The following is a 6440-nucleotide window of genomic DNA, read 5'->3' as shown; positions in this document are numbered from 1 at the left end:
AATGCCAGGGGGTGTTAAGTGCCACAGACATCACTATTTTTTGGGCTGGGGGGGCTGTTTGTTCCTCTGGGTACTGGGAATGCCAGGGGGCTGTAAGGTGCCACAGACACATCACTATTTTATTGGGGGGGCGGTTTGTCCTCTGGGTACTGGGAATGCCAGGGGGCGCTTAAGGTGCCACAGACAGTCCACTATTTTTTTGGGCTGGGGGGGGCTGTTTGTGCTCTTGGGTACTGGTAATGCCAGGGGGTGAAAGGTGCAACAGACAGTCACTATTTATTGGGCTGGGGGGCTGTTTGTGCCTCTGGGTACTGGGAATGCCAGGGGACTGTAAGGTGCCACAGACAGTCACTATTATTAGGCTGGGGGGGGCTGTTTGTGCCTTCTGGGGTACTGGGAATGCCAGGGGGCTGTAAGGTGCCACAGACAGTCACTATTTATTGGGCTGGGGGGCTTTTGTCCTCTGGGTACTGGGAATGCCAGGGTGGGCTGTAAGGTGCCACAGACAGTCACTATTTATTGGGCTGGGGGGGCTGTTTGTGCCTCTGGGTACTGGGAATGCCAGGGGGAGTGAAGGTGCCACAGACAGTCACTATTTATTGGGCTGGGGGGGCTGTTTGTTCCTCTGGGTACTGGGAATGCCAGGGGGGTAAGGTGCCACAGACAGTCACTATTTATTGGGCTGGGGGGGCCTGTTTGTTCCTCTGGGTACTGGGAATGCCAGGGGGGCTTGTAAGGTGCCACAGACAGTCACTATTTATTGGCTGGGGGGGTGTTGTGTCCTCTGGTACTGGAATGCAGGGGGGCTGTAAGTGCCACAGACAGTCACTATTATATGGGGCTGGGGGGGGCTGTTTGTGCCTCTGGGTACTGGGAATGCCAGGCGGGCTGTAAGGTACCACAGACAGTCACTATTTATTGGGCTGGGGGGTGTTGTTCCTCTGGGTATGGGAATGCCAGGGGGGCTGTAGGTGCCACAGGACAGTCACTATTATTGGGCTGGGGGGGGGTTGTGTCCTCTGGGTACTGGGAATGCCAGGGGGGCTGTAAGGTGCCACAGACAGTCACTATTATTGGGCTGGGGGGGCTGTTTTTGTCCTCTGTATACTGGGAATGCCAGGGGGGCTGTAAGTGCCACAACAGTCACTATTTATTGGGCTGGGGGGGCTGTTTTGTGCCTCTGGGTACTGGGAATGCCAGGGGGGCTTTAAGGTGCCACAGACAGTCACTATTTATTGGGCTGGGGGGCTGTTTTTCCTCTGGGTACTGGGAATGCCAGGGGGGCTTAAGGTTGCCAACAGACAGTCACTATTTATTGGGCTGGGGGGGCTGTTTTTTCCTCTGGGTACTGGGAATGCCAGGGGGTGTGAAGGTGCCACAGACAGTCACTATTTATTTGGGCTGGGGGCTGTTTGTGCCTCTGGGTACTGGAATTGCCAGGGGCTGTAAGGGCCACAGACAGTCACTATTTATTGGGCTGGGGGGGCTGTTTGTGCCTCTGGGTACTGGGAATGCCAGGGGGCTGTAAGGTGCACACGACAGTCACTATTTATTGGGCTGGGTGGGGTTTGTGTCCTCTGGTACTGGGAATGCCAGGGGGGCTGTAAGGTGCCACAGACAGTCACTATTTATTGGGCTGGGGGGGGTTGTTTGCCTCTGGGTACTGGAATGCCAGGGGGCTTGTAAGGTGCCACAACAGTCATATTTATTGGGCTGGGGGGGGGTTGTTCCTCTGGGTACTGGGAATGCCAGGGGAGCTTTAAGGTGCCACAGACAGTCACTATTTATTGGGCTGGGGGGGTGGGGTTGTGTCCTCTGGGTACTGGGAATGCCAGGGGGCTTATAAGGTGCCACAGACAGTCACTATTTATTGGGCTGGGGGGTGGTTTTGCCTCTGGGTACTGGGAATCCAGGGGAGCTGTAAGGTGCCACAGACAGTCACTATATATTGGGCTGGGGGGGGTGTTCCTCTGGGTACTGGGGAATGCCAGGGCTTATAGGTGCCACAGACAGTCACTATATTTATTGGCGCTGGGGGGGGGGTTGTTTTCTGGGTACTGGGAATGCCAGGGGGCTGTAAGTGCCACAGACAGTCACTATTTATTGGGCTGGGGGGTGGTTGTGTCCTCTGGGTACTGGGAATGCCAGGGGGCTGTTAAGGTGCCACAGACAGTCACTATTATTGGGCTGGGGGGGGCTGTTTGTGCTCTGGGTACTGGGAATGCCAGGGGCTGTAAGGTGCACAGACAGTCACTATTTATATGGGCTGGGGGGGCTTTTGTTGCCTCTGTGGTACTGGGAATGCCAGGGGGGCTGTAAGGTGCCACAGACAGTCACTATTTATTGGCTGGGGGGCTGTTTGTGCCTCTGGGGTACTGGGATGCCAGGGGGCTGAAGGTGCCACAGACAGTCACTATTTATTGGCTGGGGGGGGGGGCTGTTTGTTGCCTCTGGGTACTGGAATGCCAGGGGGGCTTGTTAAGGTGCCACAGACAGTCACTATATTATTGGGCTGGGGGGGCTGTTTTGTGCCTCTGGGTACTGGGAATGCCAGGGGGCTGTAAGGTGCACAGACAGTCACTATTTATTGGGCTGTGGGGACTGTTTGTGCCTTGGGTACTGGGAATGCCAGGGGCTGTAAGGTGCCCAGACAGCTCACTATTTATTGGGCTGGGGGGGCTGTTGTGCCTCTGGGTACTGGGAATGCCAGGGGAGCTGTAAGGATGCCACAGACAGTCACTATTTATTGGGCTGGGGGGCTGTTTGTGTCTCTGGGTACTGGGAATGCCAGGGGGGCTGTAAGGTGCCACAGACATCACTATTTATGGGCGGGGGGGCTGTTTGTTCTCTGGTACTGGGAATGCCAGGGGGCTGTAAGGTGCCACAGACAGTCACTATTATTGGGCTGGGGGGGCTTTTTCTGCTCTGCGCGTACTGGGAATGCCAGGGGCTGTTTAAGGTGCACAGACAGTCACTATTTATTGGGCTGGGGGGGGCTGTTTGTGCCTCTGGGTACTGGGAATGCCCAGGGGGGCTGTAAGGTGCCACAGCAGTCACTATTTATTGGGCTGGTGGGGGGCTGTTGTGTCTCTGGGTACTGGGAATGCCAGGGGGGCTGTAAGGTGCCACCAGACAGTCACTATTTATTGGGCTGGGGGGGCTTTTGTTGCCTCTGGTACTGGGAATGCCGCGGGGGGCTGTAAGGTGCACAGACAGTCACTATTTATTGGCTGGGGGGGGCTGTTTGTGCCTCTGGGTACTGGGAATGCCAGGGGGGCTGTAAGGTGCCACAGGACAGTCACTATTATTGGGTGGGGGGGCTGTTTGCTCTCTGGGTACTGGGAATGCCAGGGGCTGTAAGGTGCACAGACAGTCACTATTTATTGGGCTGGGGGGCTGTTTGTGCTCTCTGAGTACTGGGAATGCCAGTGGGGGTAAGGGCATCAGACAGTCACTATTTATTGGCTGGGGGGGGCTGTTTGTGCCTCTGGGTACTGGGAATGCCAGGGGGCTGTAAGGTGCCACAGAGTCACTACTATTATTGGGCTGCGGGGGGCTGTTTTGTGCCTCTGGTACTGGAATGCCAGGGGGCGTTAAGGTTCCACAAGACGTCACTATTATTGGGCTGGGGGGGCGTTTTGTCCTCTGGGTACTGGAATGCCAGGGGGGCTGTAAGGTGCCACAGACAGTGCATATTTATTGGGTTGGGGCTGTTGTGTTCTGGTACTGGGAATGCCAGGGGGGCTGTAAGATGCCACAGACAGCACTATTTATTTGTGGTGGGTGGGCTTTTTTCCTCTGGGGTACTGGAATGCCAGGGGCTGTAAGGTGCCACTAGGACAGTCAGACTATTATTTTGGGCTGGGGGGCTGTTTGTGCTCTTGGGTACTGAAATGCCAGGGGGGCTGTAAGGGCCCACAGACAGTCACTTATTTATTGGGCTGCTGGGGCTGTTTGCTGCCTCTGAGGTACTGGAATGCCAGGGGGCTGTAAGTGCCACAGACAGTCACTATTTATTGCGGCTGGGGGGGCTGCTTTTGCCTCGGACGTACTGGGGAATGCCGGGGGCTGTAAGAGCCACAGACAAGTCACTAGTTATTGGGCTGGGGGTGGTTTGTGCCTCTGGGGTACTGGGAATGCCAGGGCGGGCTGTAAGGGCCACAGACAGTCACTATTATTAGGGCTGGGGGTGCTGTTGTGCTCTGGACTGGGAATTGCCAGAGGGCGTAAGGTGCCACAGGACATCACTATTTATTGGGCTGGGGGGACTGTTGTGGCCTCTGGTACTGGGAATGCCAAGGGGGGTCGAAGTGCCTACAGACAGTCACATTTATTGGGCTGGGGGGGCTGTTTGGTGCTTCTCTGGTACTGGGAATGCCCGGGTGGCTGTAAGGTTGCACAGAGCAGTCCACTATTTATTGGGCTTGGGGGGCTGTTTGTGCCTCTGCGGCAGGTACTGGGAATGCCAGGGGGGCTGTAAGGTGCCACAGACACTTCACTAAAATTTTTAATTTTGGGCTTTTTGGGGGGGCTTCTTGTGCCTCATGGGTACTGGGAAAGCCAGGGGGCTGGAAGGTGCCTCAGACAGTCCACATATTTATTGGGCTGGGGGGGGCTGTTGTGCCTGGGTACTGGGGAATGCCAGGGGGGCTGTTAAGATGCCACAGACATCACTATTTATTGGGCTTGGGGGGGGGGGCGGCTGTTGTGCCTCTGGGTACTGGGAAGCCTAGGGGACTGTAAGTTGCCACAGCAGTTCACTCTTTTATTGGGGATTGGGGGGGCGGTTGTTCCTCTGGGTACTGGAATGCCGGGGTGGCTGTAAGGGTTCCACAGAACTATTCACTATTTATTGGGTGCTGGCCAGACCAGCGGGTGGGGGGGGTGTTTGTTCCCTCTGAGGTAGCTGGGATATGCCATGGGGGCCTTTGATATGGGTGCCACAGGACAGGTCACTATTTATTGGGCCTGGCGAGGGGGCGGGCTGTTTTTGCCTCTGGGGCCAAGCGGAGGTACTGGAATGCCAGGGGGGCTGTCAGGGCTGTCCACCAGACAGTCACTATTTATTGGGCTGGAGGGGGGCTGTTGTGCTCTGTTGGGGTTTGGAGCTAGGGGCGTGTTAATTGGACCAGGGGGGCTGGTAAGGTTGCCATTAGACACGTCCACATTGATTTGATTGGTGCTGCGGGCCTGTTTGTGCCTCTGTCTACTGGGACTGGAATGCCTATACACAAGAAGGGGCTGATAAGAGGTGCCACACAGTCAAGTCACATATTATAGATTAGAGCCTCGGGGGGCTGTTTGTGCCTCTGGGTACTGGAAATTTCCAGGGGGGCTGATAAGGCGTGGTTGCCACTAGACAGTCGACCTATTTATTGGAGGCTGAGGGGGGTGTTTAGTATCCCTCTGTGGCTGGTTACGGGAATGCTACGGTGGGTGCTGTAAGATGCCACAGGACTCAGCTCATTGTTTAGTTCTCAGTTGGGGTGGGTGAAATGTTTGTTCCTCTGCCATGAGTACTGGGAATTCCAGTGGTATGGCAGTATAAGGTTCCACACAAGACAGTCTACCTCATTATAATTGAGGGCTGGGGGGCTGTTTGTGCCTCTGGGTACTGGGGCAGAATGCCAGGCGGTCAGGCAGTAGGCTTCCACGACAGTCACTATTATTGCGAGCTACGGGGGGGCTCGTTTTTTTCTTCGTGGGTACTGGGAATGCCAGGGGGCTTTTAAGTGGTGCCTTAGACAGTCACTATTTTATTTGGACTGCTGGGGTTGTATTGTGTCTCATGGGTATCGTGGGAATGCCATGGAGGTGAGCTGCTAAGGTTGCCACAGACAGTACACTATTATATTGGAGCTGGGGGGAGCTGTTGTGCCTACTGTGGTACTTGGAATTGCCATGGGGTTTGGCTGTAAGGTGTCCACAGACAGTCACTATGTAATGGCTGGGGGCGTTTGTGCCCTCTGGGTACTGGAAATTTTTACCAGGCGGCTGTTAGAGGTGCTCACGACAGTCGAGCTATTTATTGGGTGGCGTTGGTGGGCCTGTTTGTGCCTCTGCGGTACTGAATGCCAGGGGTCGGGGGCGTAAGTGCCACAGACAGTCACTATTTATTGGGCTGCGGGGGGCTGTTTGTGCTTCTGGAACTGTAATGGCTTAGGTGGGCTTAAAGTTGCCTACAGACCAAGTCACTATAGGCTGGGGGCGGGCTGGTTTGCTGCCTCTGGATACTGGGAATGCTTAGTGTGGGCTGTAAGCGTGCCACAGTACAGCTCCCTATTTATTGCTGGGGCGGGGCTGTTTGTGCTATCTGAGTAGCTGGGAATGCCAGGGGGGCTGTAAGGGTTGCCACATGCACCAGTCCTATTTATTGGGCATGGGGGGGTCTGTGTGCCTCTCGATGAAGTACTGGGTCTAATGCCTCATGGGCTGTAAGG

This window comes from Xenopus tropicalis, chromosome 4, assembly GCF_000004195.4.
Source record: "Xenopus tropicalis strain Nigerian chromosome 4, UCB_Xtro_10.0, whole genome shotgun sequence".
NCBI lineage: Eukaryota > Metazoa > Chordata > Amphibia > Anura > Pipidae > Xenopus > Xenopus tropicalis.
Note: the sequence above shows the minus strand (reverse complement) of the source record.